The sequence below is a fragment of the Furipterus horrens genome, unplaced genomic scaffold, assembly GCF_987537825.1.
Source record: "Furipterus horrens unplaced genomic scaffold, mFurHor1.1.pri manual_scaffold_16, whole genome shotgun sequence".
In the NCBI taxonomy this organism is placed as follows: Eukaryota; Metazoa; Chordata; class Mammalia; order Chiroptera; family Furipteridae; genus Furipterus; species Furipterus horrens.
This window is the reverse complement of record NW_028327186.1, coordinates 1,708,042-1,726,004: the sequence shown is the minus strand read 5'-3', so window position 1 is coordinate 1,726,004 and position 17,963 is coordinate 1,708,042. Positions and strand designations below refer to the sequence as shown.

At 43.6% G+C, this 17,963-nt stretch overlaps 3 non-coding genes across 3 annotated transcripts; all 3 read left to right on the top strand.

The window, feature by feature from the left end:
- Positions 1-1,210: 1,210 nt before the first annotated feature.
- On the top strand, positions 1,211-1,290 carry LOC149991958 (small nucleolar RNA SNORD115). The gene has a single exon (XR_016508530.1). It is a non-coding gene; the product is annotated as a small nucleolar RNA SNORD115 (small nucleolar RNA).
- A 1,670-nt stretch (positions 1,291-2,960) lies between these two features.
- LOC149991957 (small nucleolar RNA SNORD115) lies at positions 2,961-3,040 on the top strand. Its single transcript, XR_016508528.1, has one exon. It is a non-coding gene; the product is annotated as a small nucleolar RNA SNORD115 (small nucleolar RNA).
- A 3,038-nt stretch (positions 3,041-6,078) lies between these two features.
- On the top strand, positions 6,079-6,145 carry LOC149991956 (small nucleolar RNA SNORD109A). Its single transcript, XR_016508558.1, has one exon. It is a non-coding gene; the product is annotated as a small nucleolar RNA SNORD109A (small nucleolar RNA).
- The last annotated feature ends 11,818 nt before the right edge of the window (positions 6,146-17,963 follow it).

The window sequence follows — 17,963 nt, the reverse complement described above, 5'->3', positions numbered from 1 at the left end:
CAACTGTCATGTCAGTTTGTGCACAGCTTGTTACTCATAGTTCTCATATCCTTAACGGATGATAAATATCTTGGTCATTGTAGGAATTTCACAAAATCGTTGTTTGAAAAATGACCAAACGGGTGGCGGCCAGGGATTGAAGTGCAGCCATGATCTTTTCCACGGACCGTGGTTGCCCAACACTGTTGAATTTGGGGTAACTGTATGTGAACCCTGACAAAGTGACAAGGCTTCACTATGTTCATTGAGAGAATTGTGGGCTTTTGACAGTTCAGTGTGTTAGATGGCACATGGACCCCTGTGCTTCTCCATAGTTAGGCTGCTGGTGTGCCATTGCTAGTGCTGCTCCTCTGGGTAGGGTTGCCCTAAACGATGCTGGACAGACGTCCGCCTTGGCTGAACACTGATGGGAACGATATCGAGGATATTTAAAATTTACTGTTGTATCTTCACTTCAATTTTAATTTAACAAAATGAGGTGTCCACTGTATATTCATTGAGGAGACTTGCCATGCTTCTTGGGGGGTGTGATCAGATATGAAACAGAATGTGAAGTTAAAGTTCATAGCCGGTGTTTAGGCCCCAGCTTGAAAGTTTCCTTGTGGGTGTGGTTTTCATGGAATATACCAAGTGAGCAAAATGGGAGGTGTCCAGATAGGTGTCTGTGTCCCCGGACTAATTGCATGGGACTTCATGGTGTCATTTTGTGTTTTACCCTGAGTAATAGGGCTTGCCCAGTGTTTTCTCTCTGACCTGTTGATTTAAGGCCAGGGAGGAGCAATATACATCGCCTTCACTTTTCATAACCAGTGCCCTATACTTGGTAGGGGAAATCCTAGAACAGGTTCTTTTAGTGTGTTCTTGAAGCAACATCACTGAGCCTTTTATCGGTCCCTTTATTCTATTACTTACTTATGCATGTGTTCCCTTTTGGAATGATTGTTACCACAAAAGGAGCAACATGTGTTCACTTCAGTCCCAAGAGTGATGGAATAAATAGTGTAGACAGCTGTCTTTCTCCTCTTTTCTAGGTCATTCTCCCCCAAAAGACTCGTACGGCCTAGAGTTTCCTGGGTGCTCTATCTCCAGCTTCTTTCAGAACTGGGAACGTGCAGCTCCCAAGCCCCCCTTGGTGCCCTCGGTTCCAGGACACGTCCCTGGTGAGCACATGCCTGTGCAGCTGTGAACATGTCAGGAAAGTGCCCTCGTTGGGTCATGATGAGAACTCCTACTGTCCTGAAGGGAGATGATGACGTAAAAACCATGCTCAATAGGATTACACTGAGGCCCCGTGTGGGTGACAGTCGTGTGGCACCGTGATGGGGAGTGATATTTCTGGAGGCAGCGATTATCTGAGGGAATCTCAGGTGCCTCCACGTGAACACATGTGGCCTGCTGGTGTTCGTAGGCTTTGATGGTGCCCCCTTGTCCCTCACAGAAAGCCATACTCAGGGCGAAGCCTTCCAACATTTTTTCTCTTCATTGTATCTTGCAGCAAGACCATGTGGCAAGGCGGTGGCTGTGACCTCAATGTTTAAGGTGAGTGGGTGTCTTTGGATAGAGACCAGAGACAACCTGAGTGTAAGCAGGAACCTTGCTTTCGGGCATAAGACGTATGTGTGGTCTTAAACCTCAGAAGTCATGTAGGCTAAATTTAAATGTTAAGAATGGGACCTTTAAAACTCCCAAGACTTCCTATTTGTAGTAAATCAGATAATAAGAGGGCTAATATTTTTGTGATGGGATCCTGAGCAAGTGTCATGTCATTTTGTGCACAGCTTGATGTCCATAATTCTCGTATCTTTAGTGGATGATAAATGTGGTCAGTGTTGCAATATCAGAAATGCTTTGTGTAAAAAGTGACCAAACCAGTGGCGTCCGGGGACTGAAGGGCAGCGGTGGTCGTTCCCATGGGCCTTCGTAGCCAGGCGCTGTAGGGTTTTGCAGTCACTGAGTGTGAGCTTTGTCGCAATGACAAACGTCACCACAGTCACAAGCAGAATTATGGGCTTTTGCGTTCAGTTTGCTTTTGATTGGGTCTTTGAACCCTTGTGCTTCAGCAATATCAGGACGGCCGCTGGTGGGCCATTAATAGTGTTCTCCTCATGCCGGGTGGGCCTAAACGTGGCGATAGAAACCTGCATTTGCGTCAGCAGCGACAGGCGTGATGTGGGGGATGTTTGACAGCCACTGTTGTGTCCTCACTGTGACTTCAGTTCGCACAAAGTAAGGGTCCACGTGTGCGTCCGGTGAGGAAACCCTTGCCGGGCCTCTTCAGGGATGTGGTCAGATGCGAAAGGGCGCTTCGAAGTGCAGGTTAGTTCATAGCTTGTGCCAGGCCCTGTCGTGGAAGTTTCCCCGGTGGGTGGGGCTTGCCTGAAAATAGCAGGCAAGCAGTTGGAGGTGTTCAGGGACCTGAGTCCCCTGAGAAACTGCATGTGACTTCCTGGTGTCATTCTGTAATTGCACCTCAGCAATAGGCCTCCCCCACTGATTCCTCTTTGGCTGAATGTCAGTGCGATGGACACGCAGAATGCATTGTTTTCACCTTTCACGACCAGCGCTCTGTGTTTTGTGGTGTAAATCATGGGACTTGTGTTTTTGAGTGTGTTCTGGCATCAAAATGTTTGACTTGCATTGGTTCCTATTTAATTATTCGTTCATTCATTTATTCATTAAGTTTTGAGTGATCATTACCACACAAAAGAAGAGTGTTCACTAGCTTCAGTATCAAGAGTGATGGGATAAGTAGTTTCTAAGGCTCTTTACTCCTCTTTCTCCAGGTCATTTTCTCCAAAAAGACTTCCATTTCACCTAGTTTCCTGGGCGCTGTGTGGGGCGTCCTCCAGAACTGGGAACGTGCAGCTCCCAAGCCCCCCTTGGTGCCCTCGGTTCCAGGACGCGTCCCTGGTGAGCACAGGCCTGTGCAGCTGTGAACATGTCAGGAAAGTGCCCTCGTTGGGTCATGATGAGAACTCCTACTGTCCTGAAGGGAGGTGATGACTTAAAAACCATGCTCAATAGGATTACACTGAGGCCCCGTGAGGGTGACAGTCGTGTGGCACCGTGATGGGGAGTGATATTTCTGGAGGCAGCGATTATTTGAGGGCATCCCACATGCCTCCACCTGATCACCTCCATGTGAACATATCCTGGTCTTGTTCGTAGGCTTTGATGGTGCCCCCTTGTCCCTCACAGAAAGCCATACTCACGGCCAGTCATTCCAACATTTCTTCTCTTCATTGTGTCTTGCAGCGAGACCATGTGGCAAGGCGGTGGCTGTGGCTTCATCGTTCAGGGTGAGTGGGTGTCTTCTGCCTTTGACACCTGAATAAAAGATGATGCCGTTGGCTACTTTGGGCAGTAAAGCCATTTGCATTCTTTTTTGTGTTACTGTATTGCATACACGTTATTTTTTATTTCGTTATGGTTTATAATGATAAATGTGATTTGTTTTTATTATGTGGTCATATTTTTTCAAGGGTTTTTACTTTCATTTACTTCTGGTGTCTTTCTGGCTTTTTAAAATCAGAATGAAGCTTGAGTCATAATATACATTTAAAACTACTCACTTTTTAGCCCTGGCTGCTGTGGCTCAGTGGATTGAGCGTCGGCCTGCGAGCCAAGTGTCGCTGGTTCGATTCCCAGTCAGGGCACATGACTCGGTTGCACGTCAGGTCCCCAGTTGGGGGTGTGCAAGAGGCAACCACACAGTGATGTTTCTCTCCCTCTCTTTCTCCTTTCCCCTCTCTCTAAAAACAGATAAATAAAATAAAATAAAGTAACCTTGTTAAAAAGATTTTTTTAAATATTCACTTTTTTATTTTAAAAAGATAGTAAGTATGATTAGTCATAATTCCTTGGATGTTCCTTAGGCTTTACTAGTGATTGCGTCTGTTCCTGAACTTTTGCTTTTAGGATGTTTATGATTATTGATGGACGTTCCTTCCTGTTAATTGGTTTGTGAAGATTTTACATTTTTTCATGATTCTGTCTTAGCAGGTTTTTTTCCTCAAAATTTATTTCTTGTAGGGTGTCCAGTTTCCAGTTTGTTACCATATCATTGTTTGTAATAATCTCCTTTGATTCTTTGTGTTTCTGTTTTGTTAGTTGTATCATCTTTTTTTTTATCTGATTTTATGCATTGGAGTTGTCTCTGCAACTCTTTTGGAGTTTATGTAAATGTTTTTCAGTTTTTTGTTCCTTTGAAAGGCGCAGAGGCGAGTGCACAGGAGGAGAGACTGTGCTCAGTCTGCAGCGGGACCGGGTTCAGAAGCCCACCCTCAGGGCGCATCCTGCCTCCCAGGGCAGGGTCTGAGTCTCGCGCTTCCCTGAGGTGGGTTCCGCGTCTCCTGTCTGGGACCCAGAGGTCCTCTAAGGTGCTTTTATCCACGAATAGCAGCCAGGTCATTGTCGAGGGATTTTTTTGCTCTGTCGTTTTGTTCCAGTGTCTTTTTTATTACAAATATTGTAACTTTGATTTCTAGAATTCTCATTGGGTTCATTTTATGATTTCCACCTTTTCTATGAAATCTGCCATCGGTTAACACAGTCTTGCCCTCATTTCCTATGCATTCTTTAGAATAGATTTTCAAGTTTTCTTTACTGCTTCTAGAATATTGATCATATGCCTGCCAGTCCTATGGACTGTTTTCTTGCTTTGTCTTATTGTTGTACATCAGACATTCTGAATTCAGTAAGCGTGGGCACTCACCTGCCCTGTGCTTTTCTGTCCTTTTCAGACTATCTGGTGGCCAGTGAGGAGGAATTATTGCAAACTTAATGTAACGAGGTTGATCTGAAACTGAAGAGTAGTTTTTATATTATACCATGTACCTATCCTCATGAGTACATCTATAATCCTCTCGTGTTATATTCACATGGTATAAATATCATCTTGATTCTTCCTCTATCTCAGCACCTGGAGAAACTTTTATTTGAAATTTAATAACTTTCTTCCTGTATTTTGAGACTTTAACCAATCATAATTGCTTTTTTGTTTCTCTGATACATGTAGTGGTTAATATGTTACGTGTATTAACTAGATATAATTATTATATGTATTTCTCACTTTCAATTAGTTGTGTTAACATTTGTTGCCCTTGCAAATAATAATGAATTAAACAAAACTCAGATTTTTGTGAAGTCAGCCAGATTAGAAAAATGCAAAAAGCATTTTTGAGGAATTTTACAAGGTTTCTGAAAAGAAATGCACTTTGTACACTGGAAATGAGGAACACGTTACATAAAAAATTCAGGTAATTGGGGGTCTTTGAAAGTTAATGAAGGCAAGAATTCATGAAATAGAATTGGTTTGTGTGTGTTGTGTTGAAATAAATATTTTCCTAGTCAGATAACGTGGAGACTAGGTTGGGGCTGCGATTCTGTGATTTGGGTAGAAATAGTTTCTATATATTTCCCAAAAGAACACTGCAGACCGGGCCGGTGAAAGCAGCGTCACATTGTACACTGAGGTCAGCTAGAGTGTAACGCACATTAATAATCTTTAAAGCGACAGAAGCCAAGCTCGCAGTAAGCTCCTGCTTCTTTGTTTCTCTGATACGGAGTAGATAAATTGGCCTGGAAAACTGCCCCGCTGCATAATACCCCTTCGGGTATCCCTGTAGGCAGAAGGGTCCTGGGAAGCCCCTGGAGGGGCCGTGTAACCAGAGTTACAGAAGTCAGGAAAGCCGCCCAGCCCCGACTGGTGTGGCTCGGTGGGTCGGGCGTCATCCTGCAAAGCAAACGTTTGCTCTTTTCAGTTCCCGGTCAGGGCGCGTGCCTGGGTCGTTGTGGGCCAGGTTCCCAGTTGGGGGCGTGTGAGCTAAAAATAAATAAACAAAATCTTATAAAATTTTTCAAAAAGAAAGATCTTAATTGATTAAAGGGTTTCTTTACATTCCCAAGAGATGTTACCTTACTTTGTTCAATTAATCAAAGGTCATGGTTTTAATACCATATACTGTATATCCACTGCGCATGTACGGTCCTGTCTTCATAAGGCAGTAGGCAGGTAGTCAGGCGGCACCAAAGGAGCCCAGCCGTGGACGCGCGCGTTTGTTGGCAGGGGCCCTGTCTGGGTCGGTGGTGAGCGCAGGTGTCAGAGGGCGCTGAGGGCCTCGTTCTAAGTGTCAGCCTGAGGGCCACATGCGTGGCCCTCGGCCAGGACCCGTGAGACTCTCAGAGCCTGGCTCTGATTGGCGGCCCCTCTGACAGCATCATCCGTAGTGTCCCAGCTGGGGCGGCAGCGTGCGCCTCTGGGTGTGACTGGCGATCCGGGACGGGCTACGCAGCCACTTGGAACAGAGAGTTGTAGATGGGACTTGTGTACCGGAAGTGCGTTCCGGAATAGTGAGTGAGGAAATTAAAAATCCTGAATGACAAGCAACTCGGGATGAACTAAAAAACAAGGGACTACTGCACGCCTGTATCAAATAATGATGGGGAACCAATTTTAGCTCTTGGTGGTTTTGAGAACATTGACCATGTTCTAAGGCTCTGTCTTTGCTTTTTTTGATCATGTTTTGCTGAGACAAAGCACTGAAACCAGGTCTTCCACATTGAAGAATGGGGGTGAGTACCTTACCGAGCTCATTTGAATTTATGTTGTATCATATGTTCTGCGACAGGTCCTGAGGCCGCTGCCTCTGTCTTTTTAGAGCCTTCATTGAAAATACTTACGTGATGTGCCTGTTCCTTAGTAAGACCCTCACCAGGCCTAACTGCTCCATCAAATGCTTATTATTTCTCCCATTTTGACTCTTTTTGCTTTGATGGAAAAATGTAGAAATCAAGAGAATTTTTAGCAATTTCAGGTTGGATTAAAAATCATCGTGGTGAAAACCAAGTGTGCCCAAATGTCACCAAAGATTCCTCCTCGGTGTAACTACTGAGCTTTTCGGACGGAGGCGCCACAGCCGCGGTACGTTGGTGTCGCCTTCAGTCGTTGAAGAAGAACGCGGACCAGTTGTCTCTCGTGCTGCAGCTCGGTAAGTCGTGTGTGACGTTCTTGGTCCCTGTGAGACCGTGGGGTTTAAATGGTAAAAGGGGTGTGTTGTCTTCCTCGTGTGTCCTTTGCCGCTTTCAGTTCGCCTCTCACGTGAGTGAAATCGTACGGCTCTTGACGTTTTCTTTCTGGCTTATTTCACGTGGCATGTTCCCAAGGCCCGCCCACGCTGTCACAGATGGCAGTGTCTACTCTTTTCTTACGGCTGAGCAGTATCCCATTGTATGTGCCCCGCATCTTCCCTGTCCAGGCCTGTAGCGAGGGACACACTGGTCGTCTGCATGTCTTGGCCATGAATAATGCTGCCGTGAACATGGGGGTGCATAGATCTTTGTGAAACATGTTTTCGAATTTTTCAGGCAGACACCCAGAAGAGGGGTGGCTGGGTCATATGGTAAAGTTAGTTGACTATTCTTTATTTGGGGGAACCACCAGGCTGTTTTCCCTAGGGGCTGCACCAGTTCACATTCCCACCCGCAGTGGGTGAGGGTCCCTTTTCCCGCAGAACCTCTCCGACGCTTGCTGGTACCTGACTTGTGGGTAACGGCCATTCTAGCAGGTGTGAGAGGTGGCAGCTCACTGTGGTTTTGATCTGCTGTTCGTCGTGGAACTGAGCATCTTTTCATGTGTCTGTTGGCAGTCTGTATGTCTCCTTGCGAGAGGAGTCTGTTAGGTGCTCTGCCCGTTTTGTAGTTGGATTCTTTGGTGGTTTTTGATTTTTGGTGTTGACTTGAATGAGTTCTTCATGTGATTTGGATATTAACCCTTTGTCAGGGCTTTAGGTTGCAAATACCTTCTCCCATTGGGTTGCTGTCCTCTTTGTTCCGTTGGCAGGCTTTTTGTTCGTTTCCTGTGAAAACCTCGTAGACACAGACAAGAGCATGGTGGTGACCAGGGGGAAGGGGCAGGGGGGACAAATCTGTGATGACGGAAACTGATTTGCGTGCTGGGCACACGGTGCAGTGATCTACAGATGATGTGTCATAGAATCGTACACTTAAAACCTACATACTTCTTTATTAACCAATGTCACCCCCAGTAAGTTTAAATCAAAAAACATGGTAAAGATTGACATCCTCGCGTGTTGACAAAGATCTGGTGCAACCAGAACTCGCATAGAATGATGGAAGAATATAAAATGGGAAAAGAGTTTTAATATTTAATATTTATTTGAAACACAAAACAGTTCAAACGTCGGGACTGTTGGGAGCTATAAAAAGGGTATGTTGGAGGCATCAGTTGGAGAGAGATGGAAATATCACGCCATCCTTTCTTACGAAAACTTAGTGTGCTCCGGAGGGGAGGGCGGCCCGTACCTTTGCTGGCAGGCGCCGTTGGAGGCGTGCGTTACGCAGGACCCAGCGGCCAGTGCCCGGAGAACACAGGTAAGCTTTAATTTTGTGTCCCTGTAGTGGCTCCGGGTTTGGTAAAATTTAGCAAAGCCTTCACTTGCACTAATAATCACATTAGGATATAATTACATCGTTGTTAGTACATTGTTCTATATATGCCAGTTCCATTTTGAAATTGCCTCGTCTGTATCTGTTCTAAGTTTACTAACCTGTGATCTGAAAATGCATTGGTCACGGAAAGTCACATGAGAGATACTCATGGAACTAAGACATGTGGGTGGGTTTGGAAGCTCATAATATTTGCATCTTGATCTGTGTGTTAACTAGTTGCTGTGTTCGGCTGGTACAGATTTATTGGGCTCTAAATTTTAGTGCGTGCAGTTTTGTACACGTGTTACATTGTAACGGAAAGTTCACAGTATCCCCCTGAAGCTAATCCAAATATTAGGTAATACTTTTGTAGGGATAGCAGATAACGCGTAACTTGGGCCTAGTGATTGACGTCCTCAGTGCAGAACAACAGCGTTCCCTTGAACACACATTTTCAGTAAATCAAACGTCACAGGAGTGTAATGCTGGCGGCCACAGAGGGGTCATGCCGTCTCCTGTCGCTTAGTGTTATTTCTTGCAAAGTAAAAGGGATGTGCTAAGGTTCAGATGTTCTGAAAAAGCCATTGTCTGGATAAATCATGCAGGTTTCACTTTTTATTTATAATATTAATTTACATTCTGGTAGTACAGTGATGGCAGTGAGTGGCAGAATTGATTAGACTGACAAAAGAAGTGTTGACATAAAAATATTAGGATGTCTTCCATAGTAGGAACCTTTGAGATTCTGATGTTGCACGTGCCTCTTTCCGGGCAATTTAAGCAGGATTTGTTTGTTGGTTTGGTTTGGTTTGGTTTGTTCATGGCGTTTCCTTCTTATTTCTTGGTCCTCAGTGTAGGCAACCCATGCCTGAGGGTGAACAAGTAAGAAAATAAATGTAGAGTTATATGTTATGGTCCCAGGTTGTAGTCAGTTACAGATGCAGGGTACAAGTAATTTTAATTTAGCATACTGTTTCCTTAGCTTCAAAGGTGGTGGCGCAGAATGGATTGTAGCTTGTCATCCTGTTGGAGGGACTAGGAGCTACTGGTGCATCCACTTCTGTTGTGTGTCAGCCACCCTAGGCAAATGTTACGGCTTATTCACATGAGAGACTGCGCGCATGTGTGTGTTTAAACAAGAGCACCTGGTTGCCAGTGTGCTTTGTATATCTCTGGCTACAGTCATGCTGACTCAGATTCACACATCAGCTGTAACTTACCAGCTCTGGAGTGAACCCGTAGGCCAGGCATTCCCAGTAAACACAGCAGGTTAAATTCTTGGTGCTCACAATATTTTAATAGTATGTTCTGAGGATACTGGCAGTGTGGGGGTAATTCCAAGGTCATTTTCTGCAGGGCAGCCTAGGTGTGTGGTGAACTCATTACTCTCTTACAAAATGGACCCGCAGATGGTGACCAAGTGAGCATAAAGGAATAGAGATCGAAGTGTTAATTAATGATGCTCTTAGTTTGTCTAAGTTGATCTAAGAGAAAATTGACCAAAAAAAAATACCACATGGCAGGAAAGCATTGATACGACTGCTTTATGGGGAGAATTTAGCTGTTTTTTTTTTTTTTTTTTGGTGAATAGAAATAGAGGTTGTTGTCCCTAAATAGAAAAACCAGATGCTTCTTTAATATTAATGGAGACAGAAAATTAAGGAAGCAAACTCTTAAGTGCAGATGGAGTCAAAGTATAAAGATAGCCCTAGGGCCACAGTCAGGTGGGCTTCTGGTGGGACGTTATTGTTCTGACGTGGGAAGCAGATGGGATTTCTGAGCGAAGGTGTGTAGTGTGTGTGTGTGTGTGTGTGTGAGTGATTGCTGTTTGCTCCAATAATCTTAAGTGGTGAATCTTGAAAATAACTTCCTGCTGTATTATTTATTCTGTTCTGATGTGTGTGTGCATCAGCACTGCCATATCCCACACGATGCCATCTCAGTACCCAGGTGTGGGTCCACAGAAGCAGGAGCTTGTGGGCCTGCCAGGTGCAGTGAACTAAAGCTGAAGGGCTCGGTCTCCTTAGTACCAATGGCAACTTGGTGGGCAGACGCCGCAGTTACAAAAATAGTCAGATGGGTACCAGGTGCGTTATCAGTGATATTAGTAATACTGGGAAAGTATACGGAAAGCTAGGACGCTCAGATGCCACATAATGACAGTTGAACCAAATTGTGCTGTTTCAATATAATTGCTATTTATATATTTTATTCAATTGATACTTATTTTTCTTTCTGGCAGTTATTTATATTTAAGTAGTAGCAACACATCCTAGAACAGTGAATAGCAGCTCCCTGTATCTCTGAAGTCCTTCATATGATGGGAGAGGCATAAATTGTCTCAGTAAACTTAAAATAATTAAACTAATTTAAACTGTGTTAATTCCCCAGTGGGAGGAAATTAGAAATCAATGAGACATAGCTCTTGAAAATCCTTCAATACTTGGAAACTGAAATTAGCACTTATAACCTATTCATCGGTCAAAGAAGATATAATAAATTGTGGGCCTGGGTGAGAAAGCTGAAGGGATTAAGAAAGATTAAGAAAAAATACCTCATAGACAGAGACAACAGTATGTGATGACCAGAGGGAGAGGGTGGGGCAGGTAGAAGAGGGTAAGGGGGGATAAATGGTGATGGATGGAGACTTGACTTGGGGTGGGGGACACACACTACACTGTATAGGTGATGTGTCACAGAATTGTACACCTGAAACCTATGTTATTTTATTAACCAATGTCACCCTGATAAATTTAATAAAAAAGAAAATAGTGTTTAAATGTATTGATGATCTAATCATGAGTATGAATAAAATTATTTTTTCTCCCATAACAAAGAAAAACAGTGTTTTGAACTGAATAAAGATGAAAACATAGCATATCAACATTCATGGGATGCTGGTAGAGCTCTATTTAGGGGAAAAATCATAGCACTAAAAATGTCAATTAGAAAGAAGAATGATCTCGAACTGATGACTTTACAGCTGACCCTTGAACAACACAGGTGTGAACTGCATGTGTCTACTTTTCTATAGATCTTTTTCAGTGAATATACTGTAAAATTTTGGGGGGATTTGCAACAATCTTAAAAAAACTTGGAGATGAAGTGCGTATCCTAGAAATATTTTTTTAAAAAGTTAGGTATGTCATAAATGCATGAAATGCATGTAGACACTGGTCAGTCTCATTATTTACTACCATAAACGTGTTATAAGATGCTAACATTCATCAAAACGAATGCACACAGCATTGACAGCCCATACGTGGTGCCCGTCACAGTTGAGAGGAAACATAAGCCCGTGCTGAGTGCAGTGTTAAATGGCAGCTGCATGCAGTTTCCTGTAGTGCGCACTGAGCTCATATCATAACTCCATGGCTCCTTTTTGGCGCCTTTGTGTGATGCTCAGCATCTCTGTGCGAGTAGTCTGTCTCTCTTACCCTGTGTGTCGCAGTAAAAAGTGATCTCTGTGGTTCTCGTGTATTTTTCATTGTGTTCAGTGCAATACCGTAGACCTTGAATAACACCACGGGACCCGTAGAAAGTGCCACTAGTGATGCTGGAAGTGCCCCCGAGAGAACGGTCGTGACGTGATGACAAGAAGGAGCGGAATCGCTTGGTATGTCCTGTAGCGTGAAGAGTGCAGCGGTGGCGGTCCTGCGTTCCAAAGGAAACGAGTCCAGCGTGAGGATTGTGGAAAAGAAAAGAACAGGAAGTGTGGGAAGTGGTCACAGCAGCTGTGTAGCAGGCGTGAAAACCTGGCTCTTATTGCAAAACGTGCAGCTTTTGTGTGGGTGCAGGACTGCTATAGAGAAGGCACACCCACCTATGGACTTGGTTTTGATCTTGGAAGAAGTGAAGTCATTGGGTGCCAACTTAAAGCAAAAGAGAGGTGAAGGGTCTAAAACTGGAAGTGTTAGCGCCTGGGAAGGACGATGTGACCACTTGAGAAAGACGTTGGCTTAAAAAAGTGTCAGAGTGACAGAAGCAGCTTCTGATGACTGAGAGGCAGCAGATGAGTTTTGGAAACCATTGAGAAAAGCATTGTGGATGAAGGGTAACTACTGGAACAGGTTTTCGATGCAGCTGAAAGCCCAAAAGGACGTTTGTTAGAAAGGAAAAGAAGTGAGCACCAGGGTTTGAGACCAGAGGGATGGGCTAACTCTGCAGTTCTGTGCCAGGTACGGCGGGTTTGTGATCGGGACTGCCCTTAGGTCTAAGGCTGCTCGCCTCGAGGGAAGAAAAGCACCAGCTTCCAGTCTTTGGGTTGTACAAGAAGGAGAACTGGACAGTGAGAACCCCGTCTCTGGATCGTTTCCATCCACGCTCTGTCCCGGAAGTCAGGAAGGGCCGTGCCTGTGAGAGATTGCTTTGAAGGTTCTTTGGATACGGGACACCCAGAACCCCCTGAGTTCAATGCAGAAAGCACCAAAGTGGTCTCCTTACCCTCAGACACGATGTGTCCAATTCAGCCTCAGGGGGTCCCAAGGACCCTTAAGCTTCATCCCGCACAGTCCTCTTTGGGAAGGATGACGGACACCACCGAAGATGCCGCGATGGTTAGGGAAAAAGCTGGGAGAGCCATCAAGCCTGAAACAAGAAATTCCTGCTGGAGGGAGCTGTGTCTGGATGTTGTGCATGACGTCGCAGGAATCACGGGAGCCAATCAAAGATATCATGAAAGAGAGCATAGAAACGTGAAAGAAAAGTAGAGCGTGAAGGGTTGTGAGACAGGATGGACCTTGGAGAAATTCAAGAGCGAGTGGATGCCGCGCCAGGGGAGTTACGAGATGACGACTTGATGGAGCAGAGGGCTTCCGAGCCGGGGCCGCGCGATGAGGAGGGAGGCGGGGAGGAGCCGGCGCGCGAAGGGGCCCGGAAGAGCTGGTGAGTCAGGGCTGCTCTGGATTTGTTTCGGGACGCGGACCTTTTCTATGATGTGGACACTGAATTGAAAGCAGATGGTAGGAGAAGAACTGGTTCTGTGTGGAGACATTTTTAGAGGGATAAGAAAGCAGAAGGTTATACTGAACGTGCCTCCCTCCCCCACCTCCTCTGCCTCCTCCTCCTCCGCCTGATCTGCCTTCTGCACTGGAGACAGACAGCAAGACCAACCCCTCCCCCCCTCCTCCACCCACCCAGAATGAAGACAAGAATAAAGACCCTCATGATGATCCTCTTCCACAAAAGGAACGGGAATCATCGCCATGACATACAATTAATAAAGGCGGATCTGATGTGTGTGACAGCGTGGGAAAGTCTGGTACCTCTGTGGCAAGAACTGTAGGAGGCGTTGGTGGCCGTCGTTACGTAGTCGCCGCGTAGGACACCGTGTGCAGGACTTCTGTGGAAGCAGGTAGACTACTGGCCTAGGCATGAGGTGAGTGACGTTTGCTATGAGGTTGATTGTGTGTTAGTGTTCTGACTGCCCTGTAACTTGGCACCCAGAGGCCTGCGGTGCCGTACGGCATGCTTTCCTCTCTCGCCTCCGGGCAGAGTGGGCATCGTCAGCCCGTCGTCACAGGCAGGGGCTCCCTGTGGCGGTGCTTCCAGTGCTCTCATCAGCATGGCCAGCACTGTGTGCCCTAAGAGTTCTGTCACGCTCATTCATTAGCGTACGGGCTGACTGCGTGACGCAGTTGTGTGTATTTCACTCGGCTGCCGTGAAGCAGTCGTATCGCTGCTGCTTCATTATCAGTCGTCATGCTTGTAAAGAAATACGAGGTTTCCCACGCTTTGATGTCTGAGTTTAGTTATACATATAACTTACACAGTGTTTTCTATCATACGACAATATCAATTTACGGATACCAGATTCATCTTGTAAACAGATGACAAACATGGTATCGATAAATACAGTGCAGCACTGTAAATGTTTTTCATATGGTTTTCTTCAAAGAGGCACTTTTCTCTGTATAATACCTATAACATACAGAATATGTGTTAATAGAAAGTTCATGTTACTGGGAAGGTGTCTGGAGAGCAGTAGGCTTCCAGCCAAGTTTTTGGGGACTCAAAAGGAATCCCCGGGCTTTTGACTGTGCAGGGGGTCCATGCCCCTCACCCTCCTGTTGTTCAAGGGTCGACTGTATTTTCACATTAAGAAACTTAAAAAGCAAATGAAGCCTACAGCTAAGAAAAAAGAACGGGACAATAAAGATAAAGCAAAATTAATAAATTGTAAATGAATGAATAAAGAGAAAAAATGAGTAAAATCAAACTGATTCAACCAATAAATAAATAATATTGGTAAAATTTGAACCAGGCTGATTAAGGAGAGAAGAAAGCAAGGACCCAATTGCCAACATCTAGAAATGGGAGAAGGGACGTAATTGGAAATTCTATGGGTATTACAGTAATAACAAGGAGAATTTATAAAAATTTGCATAAATACCGATATTTATGCTTATAAACTTGACAACTGAAATCAAATGGAAATTTTCCTTGAAAGACACAAGCTACCAAACTCAGTCAAGAAGTAAATTATCTGAATAACACTTTTTAATGAAATAAATTGAATTTGTAGTTAAAGCCCTTCCCACAAAGAAACTCCAGGCCCTTATAGTTTCAGATAAAAAAAAATAATCAAATTATACAATTGTCTAGGAAATGTAAAAGAAAGGAATGTTTTCCAACTTATATTAATGGACAGCATTGCTCTGATAGGAAAAACAGACCAAAAATGCCAAAACTATATAATACTCCCTATGAGTGAGCATAGTGTAAAAAATTATAATCAAAATTGTAGTAAAGGGAATTTGACCATATATAGAAATACTTCATGGCCAAGTGGGGCGTATCTGAGGTCCGCAAGGTTTGTTTTCACCTTTTATAAATCTACTTTTCAATCCCAGTTGACATACAGTATTATATGAGTTTCAGGTGTACAACCCAGTGATCAGACATCTGTATTCCTAACAAAGTGGTCACCCCGTCAAGTCTTGTACCCGTCTGACACCGCGCATAGTTAGCACATTATTATCGACTGTGTTCCTTATGCTGTACTTGGCATCCCCGCGATTATTTTGGCCACTTATACCTCTCACCCATTCGTTTTATTCATCCATCTTAACTCCTCAGCCATCTGGTGACCATCATTCTGTTCTCTGTATCTACAAGTTTGTTTCCGTTTGGTTTTTTCATTTAGTTTGTTTTTTGTAGCTTCCACATCGAAGTGAAATCATGTGGTGTATTTGACGGACTTCGTTAGGCACGGTTCCCTCTAGGTCCATCCATGTTGTCACATGTGGCAAGATTTTATTCTTTTTGTGGCTGGGTCATATTCTGTTGTATATATCCACCACTTCTTCTTGATCCTTTTATCTGTTGATGGGCACTTAGCTTGCTTCCATTTCTTGGGTATTGTAAAAACTGCTGCAGTGAAATAGGGGTGAACATTTTTGAATTAGTGTTTTTAGTGTTACTGGATAAATACTGGGAAGTGAAGCTGCTGGGTCAAAAAGCAGTTTTTTTTTTATTTTTTTGAGGAAACTCCACACTGCTTTCCACAGGGGGGGCACCATCTGCACTGCCACCCACCGTGCATGGGGGTCCCCTCTCTCCACGTCCTCGCCAGCACTTGCTGTTGGCTGATTTATTGGTGATGGCCATTCTGACAGGTGATATCTTACCATGTTTTTGATTTGCATCTTCCTGATTATTCATGATACTGATCATGTTTCAATGTGTTTCTCAGTCACCTCTGTGTGTTTTTTGGGGAAACGTCTGTTCAGGTCCTCTGCCCACTTTAAAATCAGGGTTTTTTTAATGTTGAATGGTATGAGCTCTTTAGATGTTTTGGGGTATTAATCCCTTAGTAGCTGTACCGTTTGACGATATCTTCTTCCATTCAGTGGGCTGCCGTTTTGTTTCAGTGTTGATTTCCTTCACGACACAGGACCTTGCTGGTTTGATGTGGTCTCTCATTCGTTGGTTTGTGCATCGCTGCCTTTGTCCCGGGACACACATTCAAGAAAAACACCGCCGTGACGGACGTTTTCTCCTAGAACTTTAATGGAAGATCTTACATTTAAGTCTTTAATCTACTTGAGTTTATTTTTTATATGGCATAAGAAAGTGGTCTAGTTTCTTTTTTGCTTGTATCGGTTCAGTTTTCTCAACACCGTTTATTGAAGACATGATCTCTGTCGAGTATATATTTTTGCCTGCCTTTTCATAGTTTTAATTGATCATAATAATCATGGGTTTATTTCTGGGCTCTCTGTTCTGTTACTTTGATCTATGTGTCAGTTTTTCTGCCAATACCATACTGTTCTGATCACTAAAGCTTCGTAGTGTAGTTTGCGATCGGAGTGTGATACCTCCAACTTCGCTTATTTTTTTTTTCCCCTCTCGATATTGTTTGGCTCTTCAAGGTCTTGTGTGGCTCCATATAAATTTTAAGACTATTTCTTATAGTTCTGTGAAAAATGCCATTGGTATTTTGATACAGATTGCATTGAATAGGTTGCTTTGAGTAGTATAGCTATTTTAACTATTAATTCTTCCAGTACATGATTACAGTATATCCTTCCATTTATTTGTATCTTCTTCAGTCTTTTTCATCAATGTCTTACATTTTTTCAAGAATAAGTTTTTTTATCTTCTTGGTGAAATTTACTACTGGGTATTCTATTTTCTTATGCAGTTGTAAATGAGGTTGTTTTCTTAATATCTTATAGTTTGTTATTACTGTATAGAAATCAACAGATTTTTGAATATTAAGTTTGTGTCCTGCAAACTTACATAATTTGTTTACTTTAATAATTTTCTGTTGGAATTCTTAAGGTTTTCTATATAAATTTTGTGATTAATTTTTAAGGCAAAACCCAGTCTTCGTTTCATTGATCTTTTCTATTTTTTTAGTTTCTCCCCCTCCCCCCCCATTCCTCCTCCTACTGATTTCAGCTTTGCCCTCCTTCATCGAGTTCCTTGAGGTGTTAGGCTGGGTTGTTTGTGGTTTTGCTTATTTCTTGAGGTAAGTCTGTCGCTATGAACGACTCTTAGAACTGCTTGTGCTGCCTCTCGTAGATTTGGGGTCATTGTGTTTCTACTTTGATTTGTCTCTGAGTATCTTTTAAATCTGTTCCTGACTTCTTTGTTAACCCATTGGTTGTTTAGTAGCTATGAGTTTTTTCCCCAATTTTCTTCTTGTAATTGATTTCTAGTTTTCTAACATGATTGGAGAATGTTCTAGATATGATTTGAACCTTCTTGGGTTTTTGAGAGTTGTTTTGTGGCCTAAAAGTTGATCTGTGTTGGAAAATATTCCATGTGCACTTGAAAACAATGTACATCCCACTGTTGGGGTGGAAGTCAGTCTGGTCTACTGTGTTGCTAAAGGCCACAGTTTCCTTGTGGATTGGTTGTTCGGATGATATAGCTGTTGAGGTGAGTGGGTTGTTAAAGGCCCTGCTATTATTGCATTACCGTCAGTCTCTCCTTATATTTGTTAATATTTGCTTTCTGTGTTGGGTAGAAGATTGCAGGAGTTCCATCCTTTTGATTAATTGACCCAT